The 12,743-nt window shown below is 39.2% G+C and overlaps 1 long non-coding RNA gene across 1 annotated transcript; it reads left to right on the forward strand.

The window, feature by feature from the left end:
- The first annotated feature begins 381 nt into the window (after window positions 1-381).
- On the forward strand, window positions 382-2,833 carry LOC139954325 (uncharacterized). Its single transcript, XR_011788092.1, has 2 exons — window positions 382-530; window positions 1,243-2,833. It is a non-coding gene; the product is annotated as an uncharacterized lncRNA (long non-coding RNA).
- The last annotated feature ends 9,910 nt before the right edge of the window (window positions 2,834-12,743 follow it).

The following is a 12,743-nucleotide window of genomic DNA, read 5'->3' on the forward strand; positions in this document are numbered from 1 at the left end:
ATTATTTTTTGCTGTGTTTTGATTTTGATTTACTCAGAGTTTCGATCTCATCTACAAAAACAAATTTTTTAGTTCGTTTTGCAACTTTAATTTCACACGAAAATGGCTGTAACATTTTTTGTGATACGTGTTGTGAACCATTAGATTCATAAAATGACAATCATTTACTTTTTGTTTATTTTTTTTATTAAAATCGGTGAAAATATCAAAAAACATTGTCTGGACGGTAACATTAATGACTAACGCGTCTAGTCATACGACTAATTAAGACGGTTGTGTAACCGCAACTGGTACTTTGCGGTTGGCGTACTGTATGCATGTGCATTAAATGTGTACCATTGAAAATGTGCCACGTATTGTTTTTGTGTGTACATCCGGGCCAGCGGTGCATCCTCAACGGATTGTTCTATGCTTTGTATGGAGTAATTGTTCGCAAGAAAGTCAACACAATCCACTGCTATCTTGCATTCATCCAAGCCATCTAACATCTAAACAAAGTCAACGACCTCAGAAATGCCATCAACTGCAAGGTTAGTTCCGTTTTTGTTGTAATAATTTATTATTTGAGGCTTTATTTAAAAGTCGCGAAGTATTGAGTTTGGGCATATCTCTATTCAGTTAAACCGTGTTTGGACAACTCGTCCGTCGGACCAATGGGTGAAAAACTTGACCGGAAAAGTTTCCGTATGGCGCCACCACTTTTTCTTTCGATATGAAATAATAAATTTATAATTAAACCTCAATGAGATATCCCATTTTGTAAAGATGAGATAAAAAGTGATGGCCCCATACGGATAGTTATCACCTTGGTTGGGGACCGTTCGGACAACTCGACGGTTGAGACAACTCGACCGTTACCCTTCGACCTTCGACGGACGGTTTTTCAGCCGTCAGACAACTCGACTTGGGACCAAGACAAGTGTGCTCGTTTAATTATTGTGTATTTACTCCATGATTGGTAGGCCCTATATGAATGATGTACATCATCGGAGAGCTGTTGAGTTGTTAGAAACGACCCCCTTTGATGAGTTGACAATGTATTTTTTTTGCAAGCAATTATTTTAATTTACTCCTTCATACTTTTTAAGCTCATGTCAATGGGCATCTTGTAAAATTCGTTTTCTTCTATTGAGAGTGAAACTGTTGCGCTCATAAAACATTTTTGTTTAATTAATATCACATATCACACATTTTGACAAAGCTCAATTTCAAAGTATGTTTGGTTTTCTCAATGACATACAGGAAGATGGGGCACCGCACATTAAAGAAGACAAGATCGGACCTCTCGGAATGCAAAGAGTTCGTATCGACGGGACCACTGCACCACTCTTCTTACTGAGGAAGCTGTATTTCAAGGCCTGTTTTTAGGACACTAACTTTTTGCCAGAAAAGTATTCTTCAAAGCATTTTGTATGGACGGCGACAAGGCCTGTTTTTAGGACACTGACATTTTTCTGAAAACTATTCTTCAAAACATTTTGCTGTCTACATGGCATGTTTTTATGACACAACCATTCTTCCAGCAAGTTATTCTTTTAAACACCATATGCCATTACAAATATCGAGCGTTCAGTACTCACTTTACTTAAGAAAAGAGACTAAACCCAGTATCTTGACAAGTAGTGTGACCAACAACATTGGATGTAGCTGAGTGTATTTTTAAAGAAATTAAAGATGCATTGCCAGTGTTTAGATGAAAGAGCAACAACATTCAAATTGTAAATGCCAAAAGTCAATGATTTTATCTTAAAAAAAAAATTTGACAGTCAAATCAACCTTAAATCGGGCAATACATCTCTTAGGCTTACTGGTTTTCTGTTTACAAGTACTGTACAACCATGGAGGGAACATAAGTTTTTCCTCCATGGTACAACATATATTTGTAATAATTTAAAATAGTGCTAATCGTGAGGTTTATTATTGCCTTGTCATTAAAGGGTCTATGGTCTTTTTCCTAACACAAAACACAATGACCACAGATTTACATTAAATTTACACAGTTTGAAGATGATGATAGTAGAAAGCTTCCCTTGAAATTTTACTTATACTGAGGTGCTGTATGTATTTGAGAAATGAGTAAAACAAATAATTTTCTTCTTAGTTTTAGCATGTAAAAACTATGAACCAGTTATGCTATGGTTATGGTATAGTATCATAACTGGTTTATGGGGTTTTTACATGCTAAAATAATTTTCGTCATCCTGATACGAACATTATTTTGTGACTTGTTTTACTCATTTCTCAAAGACTATAGAACCTCAGTCAGTAACATTTGAAGGGAAGCTGTCTGCTACCATTATCTTCAAATCCTATAAGTTTAATGTAAATCTGTGGACAATTTGAAAAAGTACCTGAATCCTTTTATATGGAAAACACTTGACAAAATAACTATTTATTTGCAACATGCTACACTGACTCATTATATTTACATCAATGTGAGACATAGGCCCATGTATTACGTTTTTCATTTTATCATTATACATGTCGTAGCATTGTGTTCTATTTTCCTGAACAAAACTGTATACATGTAATTGCTACATTTTCTTGGCACTAAGAAACACAAACCCAGGAAAACTGGTCTGCAAATTTTTTATTTTATTTGACTGTCTTTAGTCATTGTGTTTTGAAATACAATGTTTTTATATTGTCAAACCAAAGTACAAGTAATACGGTGATAAAGTTAATGCAACTTCAATTGTATTTTTTTCTTTCGAGTTTTATATTTATATTTCTCACACATGTTAAAATGTGTGATGATGCAATGTATTCAAACTTTCTTTCTAATACTCTTGTTAAACCCTGTTTAGATGAAATAAATCATTTTGACAATGTGTTTATGATTTAATTTGCTTCAATCCTTTTGTTTTTAGATGAAATACAGCCTTAGTCGTGTGACTAATGTGATTAGTCATTATTTTGAATGACTAATTGCAAAAGTCAGATGACTAACTTTAAGTCATTTCAGACGTTTCTTGATTTAGTCAGATGACCAAGTAATACTAGTCAGATGACTAAGTAATATCAGTCAGATGACTAAGTAAAATCAGTCACATTTGACTAATTAATGTTAGTCATCTGCTTGTATGACTAACTTTTATTAGTCATTTCAGACGTAGGGCAGGACTAATTTTTATTAGTCAAAATGACTAACTTATGTTTACAGTGTAGCGTCGCTTTGAAAATCCCCATAGCACTAAATTTTGTACGAGAGGAAAGCCCTTGAAATTGCCCATCCAATGGTGCTAAACTTGTTTAGATTGAGCAATGATTTGGGGTCAAATTGACCCAATGTACTTTGGTTTTTCTCTGTGCACAAAAATCCCGTAGGGAGGCTTGTTGAGTTCGTTTCGGAGCACAGCCGCCAACTTTTAATTTTCGGTATCAAGAAGTCTGGAAGCCGCTCTAAAACTTTGAAATTTGAATTAAGGGACATGCCAGAATGACGCAGGTACAAACTGCGTCTCTCTATCGTTTTTAGTTCCAGAATAATTCAAAAGCATAGCTGAAAGTTTTTATAAGTCCGGGCTTTTTTTTCAACACATTTATTTGTTTTCTCCAATAATCACCACATGCCGTGTGTTTCATGCGTTAAATGTCCTAAATTTATGGGGTGTGTCGGTTCTACACCCTGGCCTCTAGCGTCGCTTTGAAAATCCCCATAGCACTAAATTTTGTACGAGAGGAAAGCCCTTGAAATTGCCCATCCAATGGTGCTAAACTTGTTTAGATTGAGCAATGATTTGGGGTCAAATTGACCCGTTGTACTTTGGATTGTCTCTGTGCACAAAAATCCCGTAGGGAGGCTTGTTGAGTTCGTTTCGGAGCACAGCCGCCAACTTTTAATTTTCGGTATCAAGAAGTCTGGAAGCCGCTCTAAAACTTTGAAATTTGAATTAAGGGACATGCCAGAATGACGCAGGTACAAACTGCGTCTCTCTATCGTTTTTAGTTCCAGAATAATTCAAAAGCATAGCTGAAAGTTTTTATCAGTCCGGGCTTTTTTTTCAACACACATATTTGTTTTCTCCAAAAATCACCACATGCCGTGTGTTTCATGCGTTAAATGTCCTAAATTTATGGGGTGTGTCGGGTCTACTCCCTGGCCTCTAGCGTCGCTTTGAAAATCCCCATAGCACTAAATTTTGTACGAGAGGAAAGCCCTTGAAATTGTCCATCCAATGGTGCTAAACTTGTTTAGATTGAGCAATGATTTGGGGTCAAATTGACCAGTTGTACTTTGGATTTTCTCTGTGCACAAAAATCCCGTAGGGAGGCTTGTTGAGTTCGTTTCGGAGCACAGCCGCCAACTTTTAATTTTCGGTATCAAGAAGTCTGGAAGCCGCTCTAAAACTTTGAAATTTGAATTAAGGGACATGCCAGAATGACGCAGGTACAAACTGCGTCTCTCTATCGTTTTTAGTTCCAGAATAATTCAAAAGCATAGCTGAAAGTTTTTATCAGTCCGGGCTTTTTTTTCAACACACATATTTGTTTTCTCCAATAATCACCACATGCCGTGTGTTTCATGCGTTAAATGTCCTAAATTTATGGGGTGTGTCGGGTCTACTCCCTGGCCTCTAGCGTCGCTTTGAAAATCCCCATAGCACTAAATTTTGTACGAGAGGAAAGCCCTTGAAATTGTCCATCCAATGGTGCTAAACTTGTTTAGATTGAGCAATGATTTGGGGTCAAATTGACCAGTTGTACTTTGGATTTTCTCTGTGCACAAAAATCCCGTAGGGAGGCTTGTTGAGTTCGTTTCGGAGCACAGCCGCCAACTTTTAATTTTCGGTATCAAGAAGTCTGGAAGCCGCTCTAAAACTTTGAAATTTGAATTAAGGGACATGCCAGAATGACGCAGGTACAAACTGCGTCTCTCTATCGTTTTTAGTTCCAGAATAATTCAAAAGCATAGCTGAAAGTTTTTATAAGTCCGGGCTTTTTTTTCAACACATATATTTGTTTTCTCCAATAATCACCACATGCCGTGTGTTTCATGCGTTAAATGTCCTAAATTTATGGGGTGTGTCGGGTCTACACCCTGGCCTCTAGCGTCGCTTTGAAAATCCCCATAGCACTAAATTTTGTACGAGAGGAAAGCCCTTGAAATTGCCCATCCAATGGTGCTAAACTTGTTTAGATTGAGCAATGATTTGGGGTCAAATTGACCCAATGTACTTTGGTTTTTCTCTGTGCACAAAAATCCCGTAGGGAGGCTTGTTGAGTTCGTTTCGGAGCACAGCCGCCAACTTTTAATTTTCGGTATCAAGAAGTCTGGAAGCCGCTCTAAAACTTTGAAATTTGAATTAAGGGACATGCCAGAATGACGCAGGTACAAACTGCGTCTCTCTATCGTTTTTAGTTCCAGAATAATTCAAAAGCATAGCTGAAAGTTTTTATAAGTCCGGGCTTTTTTTTCAACACATTTATTTGTTTTCTCCAATAATCACCACATGCCGTGTGTTTCATGCGTTAAATGTCCTAAATTTATGGGGTGTGTCGGTTCTACACCCTGGCCTCTAGCGTCGCTTTGAAAATCCCCATAGCACTAAATTTTGTACGAGAGGAAAGCCCTTGAAATTGCCCATCCAATGGTGGTAAACTTGTTTAGATTGAGCAATGATTTGGGGTCAAAATGACCCAATGTACTTTGGATTTTCTCTGTGCACAAAAATCCCGTAGGGAGGCTTGTTGAGTTCGTTTCGGAGCACAGCCGCCAACTTTTAATTTTCGGTATCGAGAAGTCTGGAAGCCGCTCTAAAACTTTGAAATTTGAATTAAGGGACATGCCAGAATGACGCAGGTACAAACTGCGTATCTCTATCGTTTTTAGTTCCAGAATAATTCAAAAGCATAGCTGAAAGTTTTTATAAGTCCGGGCTTTTTTTTCAACACATATATTTGTTTTCTCCAATAATCACCACATGCCGTGTGTTTCATGCGTTAAATGTCCTAAATTTATGGGGTGTGTCGGGTCTACACCCTGGCCTCTAGCGTCGCTTTGAAAATCCCCATAGCACTAAATTTTGTACGAGAGGAAAGCCCTTGAAATTGTCCATCCAATGGTGCTAAACTTGTTTAGATTGAGCAATGATTTGGGGTCAAATTGACCCGTTGTACTTTGGATTTTCTCTGTGCACAAAAATCCCGTAGGGAGGCTTGTTGAGTTCGTTTCGGAGCACAGCCGCCAACTTTTAATTTTCGGTATCGAGAAGTCTGGAAGCCGCTCTAAAACTTTGAAATTTGAATTAAGGGACATGCCAGAATGACGCAGGTACAAACTGCGTATCTCTATCGTTTTTAGTTCCAGAATAATTCAAAAGCATAGCTGAAAGTTTTTATAAGTCCGGGCTTTTTTTTCAACACATATATTTGTTTTCTCCAATAATCACCACATGCCGTGTGTTTCATGCGTTAAATGTCCTAAATTTATGGGGTGTGTCGGGTCTACACCCTGGCCTCTAGCGTCGCTTTGAAAATCCCCATAGCACTAAATTTTGTACGAGAGGAAAGCCCTTGAAATTGCCCATCCAATGGTGCTAAACTTGTTTAGATTGAGCAATGATTTGGGGTCAAATTGACCCAATGTACTTTGGTTTTTCTCTGTGCACAAAAATCCCGTAGGGAGGCTTGTTGAGTTCGTTTCGGAGCACAGCCGCCAACTTTTAATTTTCGGTATCAAGAAGTCTGGAAGCCGCTCTAAAACTTTGAAATTTGAATTAAGGGACATGCCAGAATGACGCAGGTACAAACTGCGTATCTCTATCGTTTTTAGTTCCAGAATAATTCAAAAGCATAGCTGAAAGTTTTTATAAGTCCGGGCTTTTTTTTCAACACATATATTTGTTTTCTCCAATAATCACCACATGCCGTGTGTTTCATGCGTTAAATGTCCTAAATTTATGGGGTGTGTCGGGTCTACACCCTGGCCTCTAGCGTCGCTTTGAAAATCCCCATAGCACTAAATTTTGTACGAGAGGAAAGCCCTTGAAATTGCCCATCCAATGGTGCTAAACTTGTTTAGATTGAGCAATGATTTGGGGTCAAATTGACCCAATGTACTTTTGATTTTCTCTGTGCACAAAAATCCCGTAGGGAGGCTTGTTGAGTTCGTTTCGGAGCACAGCCGCCAACTGTTAATTTTCGGTATCAAGAAGTCTGGAAGCCGCTCTAAAACTTTGAAATTTGAATTAAGGGACATGCCAGAATGACGCAGGTACAAACTGCGTCTCTCTATCGTTTTTAGTTCCAGAATAATTCAAAAGCATAGCTGAAAGTTTTTATAAGTCCGGGCTTTTTTTTCAACACATATATTTGTTTTCTCCAATAATCACCACATGCCGTGTGTTTCATGCGTTAAATGTCCTAAATTTATGGGGTGTGTCGGGTCTACACCCTGGCCTCTAGCGTCGCTTTGAAAATCCCCATAGCACTAAATTTTGTACGAGAGGAAAGCCCTTGAAATTGCCCATCCAATGGTGCTAAACTTGTTTAGATTGAGCAATGATTTGGGGTCAAATTGACCCAATGTACTTTGGTTTTTCTCTGTGCACAAAAATCCCGTAGGGAGGCTTGTTGAGTTCGTTTCGGAGCACAGCCGCCAACTTTTAATTTTCGGTATCAAGAAGTCTGGAAGCCGCTCTAAAACTTTGAAATTTGAATTAAGGGACATGCCAGAATGACGCAGTTACAAACTGCGTCTCTCTATCGTTTTTAGTTCCAGAATAACTCAAAAGCATAGCTGAAAGTTTTTATAAGTCCGGGCTTTTTTTTCAACACATATATTTGTTTTCTCCAATAATCACCACATGCCGTGTCTTTCATGCGTTAAATGTCCTAAATTTATGGGGTGTGTCGGGTCTACACCCTGGCCTCTAGCGTCGCTTTGAAAATCCCCATAGCACTAAATTTTGTACGAGAGGAAAGCCCTTGAAATTGCCCATCCAATGGTGCTAAACTTGTTTAGATTGAGCAATGATTTGGGGTCAAATTGACCCAATGTACTTTGGTTTTTCTCTGTGCACAAAAATCCCGTAGGGAGGCTTGTTGAGTTCGTTTCGGAGCACAGCCGCCAACTTTTAATTTTCGGTATCGAGAAGTCTGGAAGCCGCTCTAAAACTTTGAAATTTGAATTAAGGGACATGCCAGAATGACGCAGGTACAAACTGCGTCTCTCTATCGTTTTTAGTTCCAGAATAATTCAAAAGCATAGCTGAAAGTTTTTATAAGTCCGGGCTTTTTTTTCAACACATTTATTTGTTTTCTCCAATAATCACCACATGCCGTGTGTTTCATGCGTTAAATGTCCTAAATTTATGGGGTGTGTCGGGTCTACACCCTGGCCTCTAGCGTCGCTTTGAAAATCCCTATAGCACTAAATTTTGTACGAGAGGAAAGCCCTTGCAATTGCCCATCCAATGGTGGTAAACTTGTTTAGATTGAGCAATGATTTGGGGTCAAAATGACCCAATGTACTTTGGATTTTCTCTGTGCACAAAAATCCCGTAGGGAGGCTTGTTGAGTTCGTTTCGGAGCACAGCCGCCAACTTTTAATTTTCGGTATCGAGAAGTCTGGAAGCCGCTCTAAAACTTTGAAATTTGAATTAAGGGACATGCCAGAATGACGCAGGTACAAACTGCGTATCTCTATCGTTTTTAGTTCCAGAATAATTCAAAAGCATAGCTGAAAGTTTTTATAAGTCCGGGCTTTTTTTTCAACACATATATTTGTTTTCTCCAATAATCACCACATGCCGTGTGTTTCATGCGTTAAATGTCCTAAATTTATGGGGTGTGTCGGGTCTACACCCTGGCCTCTAGCGTCGCTTTGAAAATCCCCATAGCACTAAATTTTGTACGAGAGGAAAGCCCTTGAAATTGCCCATCCAATGGTGCTAAACTTGTTTAGATTGAGCAATGATTTGGGGTCAAATTGACCCAATGTACTTTGGTTTTTCTCTGTGCACAAAAATCCCGTAGGGAGGCTTGTTGAGTTCGTTTCGGAGCACAGCCGCCAACTTTTAATTTTCGGTATCAAGAAGTCTGGAAGCCGCTCTAAAACTTTGAAATTTGAATTAAGGGACATGCCAGAATGACGCAGTTACAAACTGCGTCTCTCTATCGTTTTTAGTTCCAGAATAATTCAAAAGCATAGCTGAAAGTTTTTATAAGTCCGGGCTTTTTTTTCAACACATATATTTGTTTTCTCCAATAATCACCACATGCCGTGTGTTTCATGCGTTAAATGTCCTAAATTTATGGGGTGTGTCGGGTCTACTCCCTGGCCTCTAGCGTCGCTTTGAAAATCCCCATAGCACTAAATTTTGTACGAGAGGAAAGCCCTTGAAATTGCCCATCCAATGGTGCTAAACTTGTTTAGATTGAGCAATGATTTGGGGTCAAATTGACCCAATGTACTTTGGTTTTTCTCTGTGCACAAAAATCCCGTAGGGAGGCTTGTTGAGTTCGTTTCGGAGCACAGCCGCCAACTTTAAATTTTCGGTATCAAGAAGTCTGGAAGCCGCTCTAAAACTTTGAAATTTGAATTAAGGGACATGCCAGAATGACGCAGGTACAAACTGCGTCTCTCTATCGTTTTTAGTTCCAGAATAATTCAAAAGCATAGCTGAAAGTTTTTATAAGTCCGGGCTTTTTTTTCAACACATTTATTTGTTTTCTCCAATAATCACCACATGCCGTGTGTTTCATGCGTTAAATGTCCTAAATTTATGGGGTGTGTCGGGTCTACACCCTGGCCTCTAGCGTCGCTTTGAAAATCCCCATAGCACTAAATTTTGTACGAGAGGAAAGCCCTTGAAATTGCCCATCCAATGGTGGTAAACTTGTTTAGATTGAGCAATGATTTGGGGTCAAAATGACCCAATGTACTTTGGATTTTCTCTGTGCACAAAAATCCCGTAGGGAGGCTTGTTGAGTTCGTTTCGGAGCACAGCCGCCAACTTTTAATTTTCGGTATCGAGAAGTCTGGAAGTCGCTCTAAAACTTTGAAATTTGAATTAAGGGACATGCCAGAATGACGCAGGTACAAACTGCGTATCTCTATCGTTTTTAGTTCCAGAATAATTCAAAAGCATAGCTGAAAGTTTTTATAAGTCCGGGCTTTTTTTTCAACACATATATTTGTTTTCTCCAATAATCACCACATGCCGTGTCTTTCATGCGTTAAATGTCCTAAATTTATGGGGTGTGTCGGGTCTACACCCTGGCCTCTAGCGTCGCTTTGAAAATCCCCATAGCACTAAATTTTGTACGAGAGGAAAGCCCTTGAAATTGCCCATCCAATGGTGCTAAACTTGTTTAGATTGAGCAATGATTTGGGGTCAAATTGACCAGTTGTACTTTGGATTGTCTCTGTGCACAAAAATCCCGTAGGGAGGCTTGTTGATTTCGTTTCGGAGCACAGCCGCCAACTTTTAATTTTCGGTATCGAGAAGTCTGGAAGCCGCTCTAAAACTTTGAAATTTGAATTAAGGGACATGCCAGAATGACGCAGGTACAAACTGCGTATCTCTATCGTTTTTAGTTCCAGAATAATTCAAAAGCATAGCTGAAAGTTTTTATAAGTCCGGGCTTTTTTTCAACACATATATTTGTTTTCTCCAATAATCACCACATGCCGTGTGTTTCATGCGTTAAATGTCCTAAATTTATGGGGTGTGTCGGGTCTACACCCTGGCCTCTAGCGTCGCTTTGAAAATCCCCATAGCACTAAATTTTGTACGAGAGGAAAGCCCTTGAAATTGTCCATCCAATGGTGCTAAACTTGTTTAGATTGAGCAATGATTTGGGGTCAAATTGACCCGTTGTACTTTGGATTTTCTCTGTGCACAAAAATCCCGTAGGGAGGCTTGTTGAGTTCGTTTCGGAGCACAGCCGCCAACTTTTAATTTTCGGTATCGAGAAGTCTGGAAGCCGCTCTAAAACTTTGAAATTTGAATTAAGGGACATGCCAGAATGACGCAGGTACAAACTGCGTATCTCTATCGTTTTTAGTTCCAGAATAATTCAAAAGCATAGCTGAAAGTTTTTATAAGTCCGGGCTTTTTTTTCAACACATATATTTGTTTTCTCCAATAATCACCACATGCCGTGTGTTTCATGCGTTAAATGTCCTAAATTTATGGGGTGTGTCGGGTCTACACCCTGGCCTCTAGCGTCGCTTTGAAAATCCCCATAGCACTAAATTTTGTACGAGAGGAAAGCCCTTGAAATTGCCCATCCAATGGTGCTAAACTTGTTTAGATTGAGCAATGATTTGGGGTCAAATTGACCCAATGTACTTTGGTTTTTCTCTGTGCACAAAAATCCTGTAGGGAGGCTTGTTGAGTTCGTTTCGGAGCACAGCCGCCAACTTTTAATTTTCGGTATCAAGAAGTCTGGAAGCCGCTCTAAAACTTTGAAATTTGAATTAAGGGACATGCCAGAATGACGCAGTTACAAACTGCGTCTCTCTATCGTTTTTAGTTCCAGAATAATTCAAAAGCATAGATGAAAGTTTTTATAAGTCCGGGCTTTTTTTTCAACACATATATTTGTTTTCTCCAGTAATCACCACATGCCGTGTGTTTCATGCGTTAAATGTCCTAAATTTATGGGGTGTGTCGGGTCTACACCCTGGCCTCTAGCGTCGCTTTGAAAATCCCCATAGCACTAAATTTTGTACGAGAGGAAAGCCCTTGAAATTGCCCATCCAATGGTGGTAAACTTGTTTAGATTGAGCAATGATTTGGGGTCAAAATGACCCAATGTACTTTGGATTTTCTCTGTGCACAAAAATCCCGTAGGGAGGCTTGTTGAGTTCGTTTCGGAGCACAGCCGCCAACTTTTAATTTTCGGTATCGAGAAGTCTGGAAGCCGCTCTAAAACTTTGAAATTTGAATTAAGGGACATGCCATAATGACGCAGGTACAAACTGCGTATCTCTATCGTTTTTAGTTCCAGAATAATTCAAAAGCATAGCTGAAAGTTTTTATAAGTCCGGGCTTTTTTTTCAACACATATATTTGTTTTCTCCAATAATCACCACATGCCGTGTGTTTCATGCGTTAAATGTCCTAAATTTATGGGGTGTGTCGGGTCTACACCCTGGCCTCTAGCGTCGCTTTGAAAATCCCCATAGCACTAAATTTTGTACGAGAGGAAAGCCCTTGAAATTGCCCATCCAATGGTGCTAAACTTGTTTAGATTGAGCAATGATTTGGGGTCAAATTGACCCAATGTACTTTGGTTTTTCTCTGTGCACAAAAATCCTGTAGGGAGGCTTGTTGAGTTCGTTTCGGAGCACAGCCGCCAACTTTTAATTTTCGGTATCAAGAAGTCTGGAAGCCGCTCTAAAACTTTGAAATTTGAATTAAGGGACATGCCAGAATGACGCAGTTACAAACTGCGTCTCTCTATCGTTTTTAGTTCCAGAATAATTCAAAAGCATAGATGAAAGTTTTTATAAGTCCGGGCTTTTTTTTCAACACATATATTTGTTTTCTCCAGTAATCACCACATGCCGTGTGTTTCATGCGTTAAATGTCCTAAATTTATGGGGTGTGTCGGGTCTACACCCTGGCCTCTAGCGTCGCTTTGAAAATCCCCATAGCACTAAATTTTGTACGAGAGGAAAGCCCTTGAAATTGCCCATCCAATGGTGGTAAACTTGTTTAGATTGAGCAATGATTTGGGGTCAAAATGACCCAATGTACTTTGGATTTTCTCTGTGCACAAAAATCCCG

Source organism: Asterias amurensis, chromosome 2 (genome assembly GCF_032118995.1).
Source record: "Asterias amurensis chromosome 2, ASM3211899v1".
NCBI classification, from domain to species: Eukaryota; Metazoa; Echinodermata; class Asteroidea; order Forcipulatida; family Asteriidae; genus Asterias; species Asterias amurensis.